We start from the raw sequence: 21,751 nt of genomic DNA on the forward strand, positions 1-21,751 counted from the left end.
GCTGTGGTTGTTGTTTAGAACGGCCCTGGTCGCCCACAAATCCTTAGGTATGTGCTGCCTTAAATTAATTCCCGAAAATTAATGAATAAAAGCAGCTCAAAGCCTAAACTGTCTAATAAAGAAATGACTGATTAACTGTCCAATTAAGAAATGTCACTATTTTTATTTTTTACTTAATAACTAACTACCTGTGGCCTGCGATGTGGGTGTTTTTTATCCAAAAAAGCATTTTTTGGGGTAAAAAGCTGGTGCTGCAAAGATAACTGAGGTGCCACGGCAGAGGACAACGAGAGCTGGCACGGCACAAACACCTGCAAAGGGCAGCAGGTGCTTCCTGAGAGGCTTTCACTGCCACACCTGCACTGCACTCAGCGCTGTGGATCGATTGCTGCGCTTGATCGAAGGAAGATCGTTTCTTCCTAAAATGTAAAATCTATCTCAAATGATGTAATCCTTCCCTGGGAAGGTGGGGAGGCCCTGGGATGGATTTTCCAGGGAAGCTGTGGCTGCCCCATGATCCCTGGAAGTGCCCAAGGCCAGGCTGGACAGGGCTTGGAGCAGCCTGGGACAGTGCAAAGTGTCCCTGCCCACGGGACAAAAATGATCTTTAAGGTCCCTTCCAACCCAAACCATGCCAGGATTTTGGGATCATCAGAAAGTTCACCGGCAGGGAGTTTCTCATCCCTAGGGAAAGGCAACCATTACCTTCACTCTCATCTACAAATTAGTCTTTGTGGCCAAAAAAAACCCAAAAAAGTGGTTTGTGTCCTTCTCCCTGTAAGAAAACCCAAAAAAGTGGTTTGTGTCCTTCTCCCTGTAAGAAAAGACTGTGGACACCCATTCTGCAATTTTGGTAAAGAGTGGAAACTCAGATTTAGCCTCAAAGTAACCCCCCACTGTTCTGAGGGGATCTTTGTTGCAGTAACTCTGTCACTTCTGTCCCAATGGGCCCTTCCAAGCCAGGATATTCAATGGTTTTACACCGAATTTATATTATAAGAAATATATTATATAGTATATTTATATAAAAATATATAGTATATGTATATAATTATATTATATTGGATTTATTTATATTTCTATCTTATAGTTATATTTTATTTTATTTTATATTCTAGATTTTATTTTATATATTGTATTTCTATAGTTTTATTTTATATATATTTATATGTTTGATTTAATATCTATTATATAATTTTATAGATTTAATTTGATAAATGTAACAATATATTATTATTTTATTTATTTTACTTATAGATATTTTTGTTCTATTTTATATTATTTGTTTTATATATCGGTATTGCAATGTCAGGATCCTAATTCAGAGTCCACCCTCAACCAGTAAACACAGCAGCAAGAGGAACAGAACCACTGCACCCAAATGGCTGTAGAATGGAAAAAAAAAAAAAAACAAACTCTTAAATAACGAATTTAGTTTTGAAGTCTCTAAATTTCCAAATTTTCAGCTTTCTGTTATCAACAGCAAAAATGAAGAAGCTGGCAAGATGTTTTAGGCAGGAATTGAACAGTGGGAGAGGTGTGAGAGCACCACAAGTGACTGCAGAGTGCACGTGAATCACCCACGGCGGCACTTTTCGTCATGAAATCTGCCCACATTTCATTGGCAGATTCATTTTCTTACTACTGTGGTTTTTGCTCCTGAAATTTAAGAAAATCCACACGGAAAACAACCAGAGCCTTTAAGCCTCAACACACAGCAGTGTGAGGACGTGGAAGGGAATCAAGATTTCCTCAGCATCACATTTGGGACTTTTCAGCTCCTTCAAGGACAAGTTCAAGTCCCTGAGGAGTCACTTGAGTTCTTCAGCGCCTTTCATGAGATCAGCTGGGTGAATGGGGGGTTCTGAGTGGCCTTTAGGCTTGAAAAGGAATGAAAAGAAAAGGTTTTATGGAGCATTTTCAGGTTTTCAGTTGGGCTTTTTAGTTACTTGGGGTTTTGGTGATTTTTTTTTTTTTTTTTTTTGCTGTTGTTTTGTTGGGGTTTCTTGGTTTGTTGTTTTTTTTTTTTTTTGGGGGGGTGAAGTTGTTTGGGGTTTATTTAATTATTTATTTATTTAATTAATTATTTGTTGCAATTTGACCCCAATCAGAGCACGATTGGGAACTTCCAGCCCAGCACTGCTCACCTGCCAGCATTTCTGTGAGCAAACCTCCAGGAACCTTCAGGGCAGGAATCCCCGGCTTGGGGAAGAGAGAAAAAAAGAAAAAAAAATCTCTAAAGCAAAAGAATTTGAACAGCAGCGCCAGCTCATCCCTGCCTGCACTCTGCGCCCTCTTGATTTTGTCCTTGACTCTTCTGAGCCCATCGCAGCCTCCTCGGAGGTTCCTGGGAACCTTTTCAACACCTTGCCCTGAGCTGAAGCAGGGTTTGACACTCCCAGCGCCTCCGGCCATCCCCACGAGGCCTTCGTGGGTCCTTTGCTTCTTTCTGGGCAAGGTTGGGATTAAATGTCTGAGATGGTATTTCTTGTCTGCACTCAGAGGTTTATTCGTTTTTTATTTATAAAAATGTATCGTTTTATTTATATTATAATTTTATAATATAGTTGTTCTATTATATATTATGTCTTATATATTATGTCTTATATATTATGTCTTATATATTATATATAATATATAATATATTATATATAATATATTATATATAATATATAATATATAATATATAATATATAATATATAATATATTATATATTATATATTATATACTGTTATACTGTTATACTGTATAGTATATATATAATATAATATAATATAATATAATATAATATAATATAATATAATATAATATAATATAATATAATATAATATAATATAATATAATATAATATAATATAATATAATATAATATATAGAATGTAGAATGTAGAATATAGAATATAGAATATCATATATCATATATCATATATCATATATAATATATTATGTATAATATACAATATATAATATATATTATATTATATTATATTATATTATATTATATTATATTATATACATTATACATTATACATTATACATTATACATTATATATATAATGTATTATATATATAATGTTATATATTTATATTAATATATAAAATAAAAATAAACTAAATTTACATTTTAAAATATATTTATATTTTATATTATATATATTTATACATATATACTTATATATTTATATATAGCTATATATTTTATAATATATAAAATATATATTATATATATACTAATCAATACTAATAAACTATATAATATATAAAAACTAATATAAAAATATTAGTTTTATTTATATTACAGTCTCACAAACTGTGAGTTCTACAGCACTTCATCCTAACAAACTAAAAATGGAGCTGTATCTCTCTCTCTCTACAAGGCCTTTTAAGAATAAACTGTCCAATTAAGAAATGACAATTAAATTATTTTTACTTTTGACTTAATACCTAACTACTCGTGGCCCACAATGTGGGCTTTTTTAGCCAATTACACAAAACCACCCAAACCCATGGAGAAGAAGGTGAACAAGAGGATGGTGAAGAAGAAGGAGGAGGTGAAGAAGAAGGAGAAGGTGAAGAAGCAGGACCAGCCTCCACCCTAAACCTCCATCTTGCTCCATATATATTCCCATATTCTAAACCCTTAAACTCTGAGTTTCCCACCCTGTGATATCACACACTTCTATTCAAACTCCACCCCCACAATCCCAGTTCTACCATTCCATTTTGGAAGCTTCTCCACGGCCCCAGCTCAGTGCCGTGCTCTCCCGGGGGTCAGTGCCTGGCAGCACAGAAAGGTTGGAATTCTCAGTGACCAGGGCTCCCACAGGGCTTTGCCTTGCTTTGCTGCCCCTCTCCTTACAGGATCAATTCCCTGCCTTCCCCACAGCCCGATGGAACTCAGACCAGTGCTCCCAGTTTCCAGCTGGAGCTGCCCAGAGCTGGGCAAGGCTGGCTCCTTCCCTTCCCCACAACCCCCAGACCCCTGCAAAGGAATCACTCCAGGGGCATCCTGGAATATTTGCTCCATCTTGCCCTCCCAGCTGCTTCAAGCAGCTTTTTCCTGTTCTATTTTAACTGGTGAGCACAGCGTGGAGGGAGGGATGAACAGCAGAGGGACGAAAATAAGATTAAAATAAAAAGCCATATAGGGAGCCCGCAGAAAACCAAATGTGACCACCCAATTCCCACCCTGGCCCAACCACTGTGAGCCCAGAGCTGCCCCATTTCACTTGGGGACATCAAACTGTGCCTCATAACTTTTACAGCACCTTTGTCTGGCCCAGCGTTTACAGGAAGTGGGGAAAGTAGAAGGAAAATTATTCAGCACAGGCCTCCTGAAAACTGGGAGGGACTTCTGTGGTGGGAGCAGCAGGGCAGGACAGCTCTGAGTTATAGAAATGCACCATAAAAATCAAATTTATTAAATCAAATTTATTAAATTAAATTTATTAAATCAAATTTATTTTGTAACGCCTCTGACCATGCTAGTGCCACAGCCAGGCCAGCACCTGTAAGGGACCCAGGACCTGAAGGGAAAATACACCTTGAACTGGGATTTGGGGCTTGGATTGCTGATCAAGGGGAGCACTGCAGGTTAACACAGGCTGTTCCACCCACTGACGTTTCCTTAACTCATCTGGGGTGAATTTGTGCTGTAGGGATTCCCAGAGACCTCCAATGGACACTGGAAAGGATGGAATTTGTTAATAAGAGGTTTTTTTTTTTTCCCCAAAGAACCAACAAATCCTTTCATTGCTGGTGAATTTTACCTTGCAGAGCAAAGAGAAGATGTGGCCACACCAGGGGCATCCTGCAGGGTGGTGCCAGAGGCAGAAATCCAACCTCCCTGAACCCAAACCCTCCTCTCCTGAGCCCAAACCTTGGACTCCTACCTTCCCAAATCTCAGCCCTGCCTCCCCAGGCCAGCCTAGCTAAGCGCAGCTCAGCACAAACCACCCCCAGCTGCCCTGAGCAGGAACAAAAAGGTGTCAAATAACCCCAAAACCAACCTCAGCACATCCTGCACCACGGGGCACGTTTAAAACCCAGCCGTTTGCTCCCTGCTCAGGAGTTCAGCAGCACAAAGCACTTGGAGAAGAAGCACAAACCCCTGTGCCCTTGAGCAGTCTTTGCCCAGAGCCAGGAGTGACACAGCAGTGATTAGACACCGAGGCTCAGCTTGTTTCTCTAATGGGTTTTTGTTCCAAGCACCCAGAACTTCCCCAGCCCCAGGTCAGGCTGACATAAAAGCACAAGGATCCAGGAGGCTCCTTTGCTTTCAGACTGCTGCATTTTGGCAGCAGCACTCACTCTTCACGGAATTCCTCCTTTTCCTCTGATATTCCACTTAAAAAATACACAGGCAACTTGTCTAAGCTGCAGCCCCTGCAAGAACACCACAGTGGCAGGGCTTCTAATGATAGAAATAATCATAGAAATAGAATATAGAAACATATTCCTTGCAGGTGTGTGTTTGCTCCCAAATTCCTGCAGAGCCTCTAGGAATTGTGTTTATTTCCCACCATCAGCTGCTGGACAATCCAGGTGAACTTGGTTAGGGTTAGATGTGGGGAATCCCCTTTTTTAGAAGTTTTTGCCCCAAATAAATCCCTCCAGGCACAACCCTGCCCAGCCTGCTCTGGATGCAAAACTTCAGGGGCTGCAGAATCCCTTTGTTGAGGGAAATACCCTGAGACTTTTGTCCTGGCCCAGCACATGAGGCACAACTGACAGGCCAAGGGATCAAAGTCTCCCCTTTATCACCATGCACTTGGCAGAAATGTAAACTTCCCCATCCAGGGCCCAGAAATGTGTTTGAACTCACTCAGAGAGAGCCCAAAGGTGTCTCAAGGAGTGAAAACTGCCTGAGCCTTCCTGGATGACAAAAGCAGCCCAGGTACATTGTGCTGGGGAAGGGAAATTTTTCTTCCATCTGGTGTTTTTAAGTTTTCCAGGGAAGAACTGTGTTAAGATTGGTGTATTTGGTAACAACAGAGAGGCAAAAATAAAAGTATCAAAGGATATTTTTGCATATCAACATTATTGGTTTGATGGTGAAACAATTATTTACCAAAAAAAAAAAAAAAATCAAGTGGTGTGCAATTCCAAAGGAAAAGTTTGTGCACATCAAGTCCACCTCCCATCCCATCCCAGCTGCAACGAGTGAGTGAGGGAAGAGCAGAGAAGCCAGGCAAGAAATGAAGAAAAAAAAGAAAATTAAGAAAAAGAGAAGTGGATGAAGACCAAAGAAAATGAAAATAAGAAAATGAAGAAAAGACAAATGAAGAAATGAAGAAAAACCTTATCAGGAGGAATAATTAACAGCAAGACAGAGAGCCAGCAGTGCTGAATGTTCCCAAGTGGAGATCACCAAAAGCCAACCAGGCTCTGGAGAGTAAAACTCACACAGTTCTGCAATTCCTGCAGCACTTTAGGAGGAGGATTATTGCAAAAGCTTGATTTTAAAATTCCCTTGTACCATTAAAAAAAAAAAAAATGCATTCTGGTGAAAGAAAACGCCAATTATTTGAAACGATTCTATGAAATATTCAGAATATTCCTTTTTTCCAGATTTCTGCAGCCATCCTTGGTGTGACTCTGCAGGACAGAAGTGCTGGGGGAGCTGGCAGTGTTGAGTGGGTGGCAGTGAGCACTGGGAAAGGGGTGGCCAAAGCTCTTCAGCCCAACAAGCCCAGCCCAGTCCAGAGGATCCCATCCAAAACCCGAGTGGGTGTCCCAGCGAGGCTCTGACGGAGCCTGAAGACAAAGTGAGGGGTTGCCAGTGGCTGTAAAAGCTCAGAGCCAACAACAACAGTTTAGGTGTGTGCTTAGATTTCATACCTGCAGAGAAGTGGGTTTTGTTTGGCAGCAGAAAGAGCCTTTAATATCCTCCTGCTGCAGGTCTGGGGCAGGCACACAGACACAACCAGCAGCAGCAAGCGCAGCTGGAAAGGAGAGGAAACTCTGAGGAATCCTAAAGAGCTGGCTGATAGCATCACAGGGACAGAACTGGGGGAAAGTTTAGGATGAATTCAAGCAGACTCGTGCAAAACCAGCTCTTTTTCTCTGAATAAAGGGACTTTCAAAGCAAAGGCATCAGTAAATAGGAGCACCTACCGAAATCTGCCAGCAGCCAGCCTGATCCAGTGCTCCCCACGTGGGATGGGAATCTTGTGGGAATGGCTCTGCTGAGAAGCCTGGGCTGCTCCTCAGGACTCAGATCCACAGCCCTCAGCTAAAGCAAATACCTGACTTTCCCTTTTCTAAGGGACTGATGAAATGGCTTTACCTGAGCAGCTTCAAAGAGGAGGAATTTGAGATGTGGGTTTTGTCTGTAAAAAAAAAAAAAAAAGGGCAAGACAGCAGCCAGAGACAGAAAGGGGAAGGAAAGAGGGGAAGAACCAAGAAGGAAGTGCCAGTTCTTTGACACCTTTGTGATGGAGTTTGATTTGTAAAGCAGAACAGAGCCCCTTCCCTTTCCCTGGCCTGCCCTCTCTAATCTGATTTTAGGAGAACTCTCTGAAATGAATCATCCCTGCCTGCCCCAGAAGTTCTGCCTCAGAGGGATTCTGCAGGTCACCTCTGCCCTGCCCTCTCCGTGCACCCCCAGCACCCACAGGCTGCAGCAGGACCCCAAACCTTGGCCAAACGTGCCCTGGGCGTGCCCAAAGTGCCACCACGAGGGTGGACATGCAGGGCAGCTGCCCCTCAGCAATGATTCCAGAGCAGGCCAGGATCCAGGGCTGAGCTCCCCTCTGCTGGGGATGGAAATGCCTCCCTTTGGCTTTCCCTGCTCCTTGCAGTTTGCCAACAAACTTATCTGCTGTGCTGAGCCTGGTTTCCCTCCTTGATCCCCCCAAAACACTCAGGGGATTTGTTTTTACGAGGTGCTGAGCAGGCACAGCTCCTGTTCTCCGTGCTGGAGGAGCAGGAGGGAGGGAGGCTCTGCTCAGCACCCCAGAGAGCAGAGCCCAGGGAAGGACATCCCTGAGGAATGCTCCGACTGGAAGCCTCGGCCCCACACAGCTGGAAACCCCTGGGTCTGTGCCTTTGGGCTGTCACCTCCTCTGTGCCACCGGGGGAGGGAAGGGACAAGCTCTGGAGAAGGTTTCTCGTGGTGTGGAGCTCTCCCAGCTTTGTGTGGGCAGGAGTTCCCTGCCTGAACTCCTCGTGGCCACAGGATTTCATTCTGGGGCTAAAGGCACTCTCCAGTGGCAATTCCAGCAGTTGTGCTCAGCAAAACCACCCCCACCTGCTCTGGCAGCACAGAATCCATCCAATTCCTGTGTCTCCCTGTGCTTGAAATCCCAAATCTCTCATTTTTCCTTGGGTTCTGCCCACTCTATGCTCTCCAGGACACTGCAGAGCAGGAGTCACTCAGCACCCAGGACACCCAGCCCTTGCTGTGCATCATTTGCACCTTCCAAGGTCCCAGAATCCAAGGGGAATGCTTTTATGGGCACCTCAGGAAGAAGAAATCATCTCAAAGCAGGACCAACCTATTTTTGATGCCTGGAAGTTTGTGAGACCCAGCTGCAACTGAGAGAGCAGCTGTGCCTGTGCCAGCTCACAGAGCCTGGGCAGGAGGGAGGGATGGGGAGAAGACCCCAGGGGGACACAGAGGGAGCAGGAACAGATCCCAGCTGTCCCAAATCCCAGCCCTCCTTGGAAGATGTGAGAGGTTCATTTCCTTCCTTGGTACCTCTTGACTGTGGAGGATTCCACGGGGGCACAGCGGTGGCACTGCCCTTGCCAGGTGCCAGTCCCAGGTGTGTGAGGAGCTGATGGAAGCAGGAGGCATTTCCATGCCCAAAGATCCAGGAAAGGATCCCACAGCTGGACCTGACAAACCCCAGCTGCACTCCCTGGAAGGATGGAGGGGTAACAATGCCACTGCAAGGCTTTGGAACAAGATGATCTCTAAGGTCCCTTCCTACCCAAACCAGATCCTAAAACCCCAATTTTCCCAACACTGTCCTGGGCTGATGAATTAAATAAAAATTAAACAAATTAAATAAGCCACTCATATTATATTTGAACAGTGACCTGAGCTGAAATTAATAAACATTTAAAAAATTAAATAAGACAATTATATTTGACCTTTATACTGAACCATCGCTGAATAAAGGCTGCAGGCTGATCTCCACTGCCATGAGATGTTCTCTGTGCTGATATTTGATCACTTCTCCTCACTTTGAGCTTGCTCAGCTCCCTGAGCAGGTCCTGCACGGAGGGAGGAGTGAGGCTGAGTGAGCAGGGCACAGACACTGTGGAGTTCTCGGAGCCACAGACCCGGGTGTGACCACAGCCAAGTTCCTTCTCTCTCCACCACTGTTCCTTTTTTTCACCTCTTTCTCCTTAGGTTAAGCTCATGACAAGATTTGTGACCTCCTGGTTTGACAGATCTCACCCATCTAAGGTCTTTTCAAAGCAGTGCTTATTTCCCTGAGCATCTCCACAGCACCTGCCTGTCGGGGCAGTGATTTCAGCTGGCAAAAACCACCAAACGCACATTTTAAATTCATCTAATTAAAAATCTCCTTAAAATAATTATTTCCCTTTCATTTCCCTTTCATTTCACTAGAAAAACAACACAGTAAACTGATTTAAAATGTCAATTGCAAAACCAAACCAGAAGTGTGCAGCAACCCCAGGAAGAAAAAATTCCCCTGTCCAAAATTTAAATAAAAAAAAATAGATATTTGCCCTGGTAAGGCTGCAACTTTTCCCTCTGAACTTTGTAAAACTTCATCCCCAAATGGATTGACTTCTACATTATCTGACATTTCCTCATTAGCTTCTTTGCTTTCTCCCTTTTCCCTGCAAAAAGGCCCTTGAGTCTAACGATGTCAGAAGTCTCTGAAATTTGACAGATCTTACATTTCCAGCTCATTTTCTAATGAGTTTGTACATCAGGACTGATTAGTGTAATAAAGAATTCATGAAGCAAATAAATGTAACATGAAGACACCTTGAAGAGAGGAAAGAAAGAGCGAGTCAAACATGTTGAGAAAAGGTCTGGCCTTTTTAACCTTCATTTAATCGTTCTGACAAAGACACTTCATCAAAGAGCCTTGGCAGGTATTTGGGCTTTGTGCACAGCAAAACCTGGCTTTGAACTTCTCCTGCCCTGCATTACCCAGGAGAACCCATCATTAGCCTCATTTAGGCATGAGGAGTCTTTGCTTCATTTCTGTCAAGGTCGGGATTAAATCGTGAGACGGTATTTCTTGTTGATAAACTCAGGTGTTTATCAGTTCTTATCTCTGTCACAGCCTCACAAACCCTGAGTTCTGCAGCACTTCACTCGAACAAACTAAAAATGGAGCCCCATCCCTCTCTACAGGGCCTTTTAAGGATAAACTGTCCAATTAACAAATGACACCTAAATTATTTTTATTTTTGACTTAATAACTAACTACTTGTGGCCCACAATGTGGGCTTTTTTATCCAATCACACAAAACCACCCAAACCCATGGAGAAGAAGAAGAAGGTGAAGAAGAAAGAGAAGAAGGTAAAGAAGGAGAAGAATAAGGTGGAGGAGAAGAAGAAGGTGAAGATGAAGAAGGTGAAGAAGAAGAAGGAGAAGAAGAAGAAGAAAAAGAAGGTGAAGAAGGAGAGAAGAAGGTGAAGAAGAAGAAGGTGAAGAAGGAGGAGAAGAAGAAGGAGAGAAAAAGAAGATGAAGAAGGTGAAGAAGAAGGAGAAGAAGAAGGAGAGAAGAAGGTGAAGGAGAAAAGAAGAAGGTGAAGAAGCAGGACCAGCCTCCACCCTAAAACCTCCATCTTGCTTTATATATATTCCTATATTCTAAAACCCCAAACTCTGAGTTTTCCACCCTGTGACATCACACACTTCTACTCAAACTCCACAGCCACAATCCCGGTTTTATCATCAGTTTTGGAAGCTTCTCCACGGCCCCAGGTCAGTGCCGTGCTCTCCTGGGGGTCAGTGCCTGGCAGCACAGAAAGGCTGGAATTCTCAGCATCCAGGGTTCCAACAACTTCTCATCAAGGCAGGGCTTTGCTGAGCATCCCTGAGCAGGGGAGGGGGCGAGGCAGCCCCGGGCAGGGCTGGCCCCGACCCCTCCTCACCCTCCGGGATCGGATTTCCCACCCAGAGCCGCGGGCACCTTCTCTGTGTTTGGAAATCCACGGGAAAACTTCCTCCCGTTTTCCTGTGGCAGCGCCCTCCCCTCCTAAACCCTCGGGTAATTGGGGCGGTCTTGCTAGGTGAGAGCTCCAAGCAGAGCTTTTTCCCCCCATTTCCCCACGTTAAAATGAATTTTACAGAAAGAAGCACAGCGTGTTCCTTCCTGGGATCCCATTCCTGGATTCACCCACGTTTTATTTGCTCTGTATTCACTCTGTCACCTTTTCCTCAGCTTCCCACAGAGCTTCACCCCCAGCCCCAGAGCTAAATCAGTTCTGTGCTCCTTCTACACACACATTTTTTCAGGGGAGAACTGGCAAAGCACAACCACCCAGATGTCCAGATCCCATGGGAAGGAAATGCCAGCATGTTGTATTTTTATTTATTTTCATCTACAGCATTAAAAATAGGCTTTGTTTAAAATAGGAGCAGACTTAATATCTTTGCTGAGGAAACCATACATTTGAGATGTTTATGTGGAAAACGTGCCAGAGGGCTTCTGACCAGCTTTAACTTGGGATCTTTCCCACTCTGGACACAACTTTTGGCATCAGGGGCCTCAGGCTGAGAGGGAATTGCACATTCTCTGATGATAGAAAGCACAACAATAAGGAATATTAGGGAAGAATAATTCTATTACACACATCCAGCTGAATGAACACGATGAGAATTTCAGTGCTCAGATCTGTTTCACCACTGGGCAGGGAACAGAGCAGGATTTCCCTCAGGAATGCCTCAGTGTGCTCTGCCCAGTTGTAATCCTGTTCTCCCCATGTCTTTCCCCAAATGGAACATTGTCAGGGCTCCTCAGGAAGCTGCAAGAAGATTCTTTTGAATAGGGACAGTATGGAAAATAGTTCAAAAGAGTCCTTGTCCCACACAGGCCAGATCTGCATGGGAAGTTACTTTTTTTGTTCTTTAGAAGAAAGCAAAAACCCACAAGGAGAAAAAAAAAAAAAAAAAAAAAAAGGGGGGGTGGAAGAGAAAAAGAAAGGAACCAAAGAAACCTCAAAGAGTTCAAAGAGTGTTTCAGCAGCAGCTCAGGCCTCGAGAGCAAGGCCCCGTTTGTCATCCCTGGGTGAGTGACTTCTCCCCTCAGCTGGGTGTGCAGGGAGCATCTGACGGGTGCCTACAGCCAGAGCCTTGAGGGTCCCTGAGCCCCCTGAGGGTCCCTGAGCCCCCTGAGGGTCCCTGAGCTGCTCTGAGGGTCTCTGAGCCCCCTGAGGGTCCCTGAGCCCCCTGAGGGTCCCTGAGCCACTCTGAGGGTCCCTGAGCCCCCTGAGGGTCCCTGAGCTGCTCTGAGGGTCCCTGAGCCTCCTGAGGGTCCCTGAGCTGCTCTGAGGGTCCCTGAGCTGCTCTGAGGGTCCCTGAGCCCCCTGAGGGTCCCTGAGCTGCTCTGAGGGTCCCTGAGCCCCCTGAGGGTCCCTGAGCTGCTCTGAGGGTCCCTGAGCCCCCTGAGGGTCCCTGAGCTGCTCTGAGGGTCCCAGAACCACTCTGAGAGTCCCCTTGGCAAACCCCAGAGCCCCTTTAGACTGAGCATCCTCTGCTTCTGCAATGATGAAACTCTTCTATTCGAGTGTTCAAGGGGAAAAGTTTCACTAAATAGAAGGAAAATTCAATCTAAATCGCTTTGTCTGCGGGATTACAAAATTTTACCATTTCTGAGGTTTGTTCTGGTAGTGTTTTAAACTGATGTCTGTCTTTATCTCACAAAAACTGCAGCATGGAAACTCTCCCCCCTCTGCTCCACTTCTTATTTTCTGTGCCCTTTTGACCCCTTTTGTCCCAGCTACCTTTCCCCCTTATTCTCCTTCTGCATCTGAGCACACTCTGCATCCTCTTTACTCTTATCTCCCATCGCTGCAGCTCTTCTCCCTCCCAGCTCTGCAAACCCCAAACCCCCTCCTTTGCCTCCATCCACCTCTTCACTGAACATCCCAGCAGAAAATCCCTTTTTCCTTCGTGGTGCAGCTGCTCTTTGCAAGATTTCCAGGCACAGAAATGTGACTTCCAAAAGGGCAAACACCTCCTGCAGCTCCACGCGGGCACAGAGGACACCCTGGTCTACTTTAATCACACTTTTTTCCCTTTCTTACCCATTTTTAGGGCATTTCTCTAAATTGTTGTGGCACAAGGTCACAACCGAGATTTCTTTTTTTTTTTTTTTTTCCAGAGACTGGAAAACTCAACAAAAAAATGAGAAGATGGTCAGAAACCTAAAGTGGGAACGGGATACTGGGAGAGAAGCTGAGCCCAGACATTTTGGCACAAGAAATCGTTTGTAACAGAGATGATAAAAACAAGATACAATATAATTAGCACAGCCTTGGCAAAGCTCCAGAGTGCTGAGCTAAATAAATGATTCTGTATTTGTTTTAAAGCATCCAGAGCTATTTATACTGTCAGCCCATGCCTGAGGGATCGCTCCTTCCTGGAGTCACTCTCCTCACCACACTGGTGCAATGTTGGCCCTCTGTTTCTCACTCAGCCTTGAATCCTGCTCCTTCCCTGCTTTTGCACCTCTCACTTTGTGCAAAATCACAGAAATCCTCCCCAGAAATGCCCAGGTGAGCTGGCATCTCCTCTCCCAGCTCCTGTCCCAGATTTAGGGTTCAGCCTGGCAGAGCTGGACAGAGGCTTCCAGCGAGGGCTTTGCTGGGAAAAGAAACTTCCCAGTTCTCTTTGTGACCCAAATTGGCCAGGAAAAAAAACATCGAAGATTTTTCCATCTTTCCCCCTCCCCACCTTTCCAGTAGCCAAGTGGAAAAGGGAAACTCCGCAGCGTTCATTGAAACAAAAGTTTCCATAAGTTTTCCTGAAGAGTGTCCAACTCCTCACCCGCCTCAAAGACAGAAAAACTTCAAGTAAGTTTTATTTTTTAACCTTCAAAACTGCTCAGTTTTGGAGGGAAAAGTTTTTAGGGCTGATTCCAAGCACCCCATGGATCTCCATCACCAACTCCTCACCCTCCTCAAATACAGAAAAATTTCTTTTCAATACTTTTTATTTAACCTTCAAAACTGCAGTGTTTGGGGGAAAAAAGAAATTTTAGGGTTGATTCCAAGCACCCCTTGGATCTCCATCACCAGCTCCTCACCCGTCTCAAAGACAGAAAAACCTCTTTTCAAGCACTTTTTATTTTTTTAACCTTCCAAACTGCTCAGTTTTGTGGGGAAAAGCTTCCAGGGTTTATTCCAAGCACCCCATGGATCTCCGTCACCAGCTCCTCACCTTCCTCAAAGACAGAAAAACTTCTTTTCAAGACTTTATTTTTTAACCTTCAAAACTGTTCAGTTTTGGGGGGGAAAAAAACCTTTTAGGGTTGATTCCAAGCACTCCCTGGATCTCCATCACCCACCCTGGCCCCAGGGCTGTTCGTGCCCCTCTCTGGGCTCTGCAGTCCCCAGCTGTGTGACAGCAAGCCAGGAAAGCTTCCAGGTAATTCCACCACCTCGCCACTTCTGTTAACAAACTTCTTGATTCACACTGACCACATGAAACAGCTTCACCACAGCAGCAGAAACTTTCCTTATCACCCAGCAGAGGGGCTGGGGACACCTTTTTCCCATGGAGGGGAGAGTTGGTGTGAAAGTGTCACTTTTGTGAGGCAGAGCTGGCTGTGGAATCACCCAAAAGCTGTCACCCACAGAGTCTGAAGCCTCATCATCCTCATCATCCTCACTGTGACCTCAGTGTGCTCATGGATCCCATTTAAATCCCAGCAGGACCAAGGCTGCCAGGTGGGTTTAAATCCAGGCTTTGGAACAGTCATGGATGAAACAAAGCCAGGATTTTTCATAAAATTTGCTGCAGTGAGGTGGAAAACAGAAATACCTGCACTGCTTTAATTAGCTCTGATTTCAGCAGGGGCAGAAGGACACTTGTACCTTTTAAAATGTAAAATATTTATGAAAACTAATTCCAACTTGGAGCTTGAAGTCCAAGGTAACCATGGCAGTGGCCTGAGCAGGGAAAAGGTCAAGAGGGACCATGCTGAGGTTCTCCAGGGTGAGCTCCTGCTCAGCAAGACTTCCCCAAATGAATTTTCCTGTTTGGTGCACGCAGAGCTGCCAGGAGGCTCCAGCCTCAATTTCAGCCATGAGCTTGGAGTCTCTGCAGAATTCTCAGAGCAGGGAAATGTAGTTTTGAACAACATGCTCCTGGCAGGCCCGGCGAGGAGATGGTGTTTATGGGATGTGGGAGCTGCTCTTCCAAGCCCTTTTTCCTCAATTCCTACATTTTTCTTTTTTTTTTAATAAAGGGGTTGTTACACCTTTACGCCATTGTCTCCAATTTTGCTGTAGGTAAGCGCTCCAAGGTGGCATTTCTGTCACCTTTCCACTTTCTCCTCATTAAACTAAGCAGATTAAGCTTCTGGGATAACAGGAAAACTGTTTATTTTGAGGTTTATAGCTGCATTTTTTCATTAGAAATTATTCATGAAGGTACCCAAACACATTTTGCGTCGTTCTTCTTTTAAAATCCCATTTCACGATGAAATCCAAGGGAGAATCACAAACCCAAATGTGCTCTAATCCTTTCTTTTAAAACGTTATAATGAAATTAAATTTGGAGATACTACAGTAGGGCCTTCCCCACTGCTCCCAGCTGAAAGAGGGAAGGAATTAACTGACTTTAAAATGAAACAGGTTTCTCCTCTGTCTGACTGAAAGTTACAGGATGTTGGTAGTGAACCAATTAAAACACATCTTAAAACGATAAATACAAACCAAATGTACATTATCAGCATGTTCAGCCTTTTGTTTCTTGGTTCTATTTTGTATCAGCTTATTGCAATCAGATGTGTCGGGAAGGAGGGGGAAAATCAAATCATTTTAGGAAATAATAAATAAAGAATTCAGCGGAGGAAACAAAGGAGGGCTGCGTTTGTTCAAACATAAAATAAACCACGTTTCAGAGAGAACGCTAACGGAGAAGCCACAACATTCACGGATCAGTGGAGCTCAGAAATAACTAGAAAATGTAAAAAAATATTAAAAATCGGTCTCAGCTGAAGACGGGGATGAAGCTGTGCAGGATCAGGATGTCCCCATTTTCCTTCTTCCCCAAACATCGATTTCCTCAGACACCTCTTGTCCATCTCTGCTGTTTTGTCACCTGAAATACCTCGTGACCCACACAATGTCCCTGTTCAAGCCAGGATTCAGCTTCTACTGCGTCAACAATCCTGGAGCCACCTGGAAAATCCATCCAAGGCCAAGCTGTGCCCAATCCTCACCTTGTCCCCCGCTCAGGGCACTGAGTGCCACCTCCAATCCTCCCTGGGGGATGCCAAACCTCCCTGGCCAATTCCTGACAGCCCTTTCCATGAAGAAATTCTTCCCCTGACAGCCCTTTCCATGAAGAAATTCTTCCTGCATTTATTCTTTCAATTATTTTCGCTCACAAACAGTTAAAGATTAGTTCTGGATGAAAATTGCCATTTCTCTCAAGCAGCAGAGTTTTCTGCAGTTGCAATGAGTGGAATTAAGCCTCTATATAATATAAATAGAGAGAGTATAAATATATATATAAATACACCCACTACAGGCATTCCCTCTTTCCACAGCAAAATAAATGTAAACGATAAAAGTGAAAATATTTCACTTTTTACAAGCCCCAGAAAAACTGATTTCTTTTTTCCCCTTACATTTCATCCCCCCTACGAGCTTTTGCTTTCCCAAGACAGGATTTTTTCCTCTATTGATCTGTTCCCAACCCCACACATCGAGTGGATTCTTCTTAATGAAAGACCGCAGCAAGTTTGCACAATTTTGCCATTCTTTGGGGCTGCAGGTAAGTAGCTGTGCTTAGGGGAAGGAAGTATTGAAAATCTCCTTTGCTATTCCTCATTTCACGCTTTATAACGTGATACTTACAAATACTTTGGTAGCAGATTAAGCTCCAGAGAAATGAAAACATTTCAGAAAGAGCACAAAGCCTGCAAGTGTCCAAATGAGGGAGCAGAAACTCGGGTTTAAGCTGCAGGAGGGGGTTTATGGGATGTAGTGCCATGTGCCATACAATACAAGATAAACATCTGTTGTTATTTCAGCAAACCTAAATCAGATGTTCAGCTTTTTCTTCAGGGGGAGAGTGGCACAAAGAGAGATTTTATGATTTTTTTTTTCCCCCCTCTCTCTTTACCAAGGTGGCTGTTCCTGTGTCACGAAGAGCAGGAGAAGATTCTGGAGGGGACTTAAACACTTAAAGTAATCCAGTGGTGATAAGGGGACCTTTTGTAACCTCCATTGTGCCAGAGACCTTCAACCTTGGATCTCTGCCCAGGGAGATATTTATTAATAAGGCCAATAGTGCCAGGGAGGAGTTGTTCCATTCTCACACTGAAGAACAAATGCAAAACTGGGTGAAGCAAAGTTCTCAGGCTGAGAACGTTGGGGTTGTTCACCCTGGACAAGAGGAGGTTGTGTGGAGACCTCACAGCAACTTCCAGGGCCTGAAGGGGCCACAGGGAAAGCAGAAAGGGGCTCTGCAGCAGGAACTGGAGAGACAGGGCAAGGAAAAATGGATTCAAGATGAAAGAGGGGAAATTTAGGTGGATATTGGGAAGGAATTCTTCCCTGGGAGGGTGGTGAGGCCCTGGCACATGGAGCCCAGAGAAGCTGTGGATCCCTGGAAGTGTCCAAGGCCAGGCTGGACAGGGCTTGGAGCAGCCTGGGACAGTGAGAGGTGTCTCTGCCCATGGCAGGGAGTTCAAATGGGATGAGCTTTAACATCTCTTCCAGCCCAGACCAGCCTGTGATTCCATGATTCCATGAATCCAATGGAAAGTTCTGGTAGACTTTGGATTAAACCTTCTGAAGACACCAAGAGCTGCTCTGGGACCCTGAGTGGATGAAGGGAAATACTCAGAACCCCGTGGTCACCTCAAGGCATCACAAATTTCCTCCCAACTGCAGCCTGCTCCCATCCTGATTCTCCATGAGAAACCATCCTTCCACTTTGCAGGGGGAAGCTCCTAAGCTGGGTGGCAGCAGGCTGTGCCCTGTGCAGGGGCCTGCTCTGGCAGAGCTTTCAGAGTTGAATTCCAGAGAACTCAGTGCTGGGAATTGCCTGAGGCATTCCCAGCTCCGTCCAAAGGGGAACACCCGGGATGTGGAGCACCTCCTGCAGCCCTGGAGGGGACAGTCCCACTGTCCCAGGCCACCTGAAGGGCTCCAGGAGCCTAAGGGAGGTCACACACTAAATTCAAAACCCTCTTTTGCTGATTTGCCTCAGTGGTTCCTTGCCAGCAGCAACCTTGGATGCAACAACACCAAAAAAAAAACAGGTTTAAATGTGATATTCCACATTTATCCTGCACAGGATTGCTCTGAATTGCTTGACAGCTCATCCCCTTCCCTCATTACACACGGAGGCACAGCCCAGTAAATATTCCAGGCTGGCCCTGGTTTGGGGTGGTTAAAAGGGCCTGGATACCCCAGGCAGCAGCAGCAGCATCTGGAGCTCAGCCCCAGCCTTGGGCTAAAGCTGCCAGGTGCTGGCCACAGGAGGGGCTGGAAAAGGAGGGTTGGGAGGTGGGGTTCCAGGAGCTCTCCCCACACAGCAATTCCTGGCAAATAAAGCACGGACCCAACGCAGAACTCGGAATTTCGTGCCCCACTCCAGATGTGTTTCTGTTCAGCTTTTAATTCGGAAATTTTGGGGCACACAGCGGTTTAACAATGCGCTTTTAATGACCTAACATGCATAGATATATATACACACCTTTTGTTTCATTTTTATTTACCTTAGCAGCACAGCCAGACCTGCTGCAGGTTTTCACATTATATTTTAATTAGTGTTTTTATAGATGAAAGACAAAGACACCACTCAGCACAAACACACACATCTACTGTGCTGCATTTCCCAAGGCACACACTTTAATACCCAGAACACCAAGGGCTCTCTCCATCAAAATTTATATTCCCTTGCTGGGTGCTGGGTCCATCTGGTAGCTGGGTTTGGGAGCTGTGTGAGGAGGGAATAATGTTTGTTGTTCTTGTCGAAGTAGTTAATGTTTTATAAACTCATGAAACTCCACAGAATTAGGATGACTGGGAAAGGAACCCAGGGCAAGCAGATGTGCCCCTCAATTAATTCATTTTAGGTGGAATGAGGTTTTTTTTTTTGTTGTTTTCTTTCTTTTTAATAGTCTGGTGTTCAACAGGGAAAATGTGAGAGAAGAGACCAGGACTTTGCCAAAATGAGCAGGGAGTCCAGCCCTCCTCAGCATTCTGTGTTGTTCACCTCCACCTGTGAATTCTCCTGTGGATTTTCGGGATGGAAACCTTTCCATCACCTGAGGGACCATCCCTGACTCTGAGTGAGGATGACCAAGGTGCCACATCCCAAACCCTGGTGCTGAAGGTGTTCAGAACCATTTTGGGGGTGCAGCACCTGGAAAAGCTGCTGGAGACAGTGGGGGAATTCAACGTGGAAACGAGCAAGTCAAAACCCCCACATCCACCCAAAACACCCCATTAATGCCTCACTGCCCAGCACCCCTGAGAGCTCTTTGCTTCCCCATCCTCCCCCAGCTCTGACAGCATCACCCCACACCCCATTTGGGCTGGGAGAGATGGGAGAAGGAAGGAGAAGGAAGGAGAAGGAGGAGAAGGAAGGAGAAGGAAGGCGAAGGAAGGAGAAGGAAGGAGAAGGAGGAGAAGGAAGGAGAAGGAAGGAGAAGGAGGAGAAGGAGGAGAAGGAAGGAGAAGGAAGGAGAAGGAGGAGAAGGAAGGAGAAGGAAGGAGAAGGAAGGAGAAGGAAGGAGAAGGAGGAGAAGGAAGGAGAAGGAAGGAGAAGGGAGGAGAAGGAAGGAGAAGGAGGAGAAGGAAGGAGAAGGAGGAGAAGGAAGGAGAAGGAAGGAGAAGGAAGGAGAAGGAAGGAGAAGGAAGGAGAAGGAGGAGAAGGAGGAGAAGGAAGGAGAAGGAAGGAGAAGGAGGAGAAGGAAGGAGAAGGAGGAGAAGGAAGGAGAAGGAAGGAGAAGGGAGGAGAAGGAAGGAGAAGGAGGAGAAGGAGGAGAAGGAAGGAGAAGGAAGGAGAAGGAGGAGAAGGAAGGAGAAGGAGGAGAAGGAAGGAGAAGGAGGAGAAGGAAGGAGAAGGAAGGAGAAGGAGGAGAAGGAAGGAGAAGGAAGGAGAAGGAAGGAGAAGGAGGAGAAGGAAGGAGAAGGAAGGAGAAGGAGGAGAAGGAAGGAGAAGGAAGGAGAAGGAGGAGAAGGAAGGAGAAGGAAGGAGAAGGAAGGAGAAGGAGGAGAAGGAAGGAGAAGGAAGGAGAAGGAGGAGAAGGAAGGAGAAGGAAGGAGAAGGAAGGCGAAGGAAGGAGAAGGAAGGCGAAGGAAGCACAGACACTTCTCAAAGGCAAACTGTGCTTGATGTTTCCTCCAGGCTCCGAGTCTCCATCCTTTAATCCCGTGCAACATTTATGGCACATTCCTTCCCTCCTCCTCTGGAGCAAGTGCAAATAGGAGTTTGGCAAAGAGGAACTGCCCACAAGGAAGGAGCTGCTCGGAGCAGTTGCACCAGAATTTGAGCTAAACCATAACATCACACGTCTGAATAATGCCGTGAAAAATATATAAAACCTGTTATGGCATTAAAAGTTTAAACCCCATAAATCTTCAGCGTGCTATTTACTGGGCTGAGAAGGTGACAGAAACAACATTCTGAAGTGGAACAGGAGAAGAAAAGAAAATGGAGCGTGGGGAGCAGGAGAAGCCCCCGGGACATGGCCAAAACCACTGGAACAGGCAGGGCTGGGGCTGCCAGGGTGACCCTGAGCTCTGTGCACACACCCCCCACAGCAAACTGCTTCATTAATGCTCTGGAAAAAGAGATTTACCAAAATAGATAGGAATTTAGAAGGGAAAAAAAAAGTCAGGCCAGGATTAGCAGGGAAGGAAACATGGAGCAAGTAAAATTCACTTCTCAGAAGGTGCCATTGAGAGCCCTCATTCATTTTGTCCTCCTGATGCTTCCACTGGATGAGGAGGGATGATTCTACAGACAACAGGGATTAAACTTGCCAGCTACAAGGTTTGCTCCAGCATTTGCCAAATTTCAATACAGACTGGAAGTTCAAGTTGAAATAAACCCCCACGTTTTGTCAGTTTTCAAGTTGGAGCTTTGCTGTAGCATCAGCACAGCACAGACACAGTCCCTGAGTTGTGGCTCTCAGCTCTGTGTTACAGCCCAAAAAAATAGAATTTTTTCAGTAGTTACTGTGGCAAAGATTTAAACAACCCACTGCAAATTCTGCAACCTGTCAGCCCAAACCGTGGGGAAGTTATCTGCGGGTTCCAGCTGGAGCCTATCCCTCATTCAAACCAACTTTCTTTCACTTATAATTGAGAACAAATTCCATTTTCATCTGTGACTGAACTTTTTGAGCCCTTGTAGCTTCAAGTCAGCTCATTAACATTACTTAGACATCGGTTTTATAGTTGAATTATACCATGTTTATACTGTGGAATTCCATTACTTAATTGCTTCACTACTGGAAATTTCAGTGGGGTTCTCATTTTTCGCATAAATCTCGAGAATAAACATGTTTCTGTATTTCTCTTACTTAATTAAGTGCATGTTTCATAAAAAAAAAAAAA

The sequence above is a fragment of the Vidua chalybeata genome, chromosome 22, assembly GCF_026979565.1.
Source record: "Vidua chalybeata isolate OUT-0048 chromosome 22, bVidCha1 merged haplotype, whole genome shotgun sequence".
In the NCBI taxonomy this organism is placed as follows: Eukaryota; Metazoa; Chordata; class Aves; order Passeriformes; family Viduidae; genus Vidua; species Vidua chalybeata.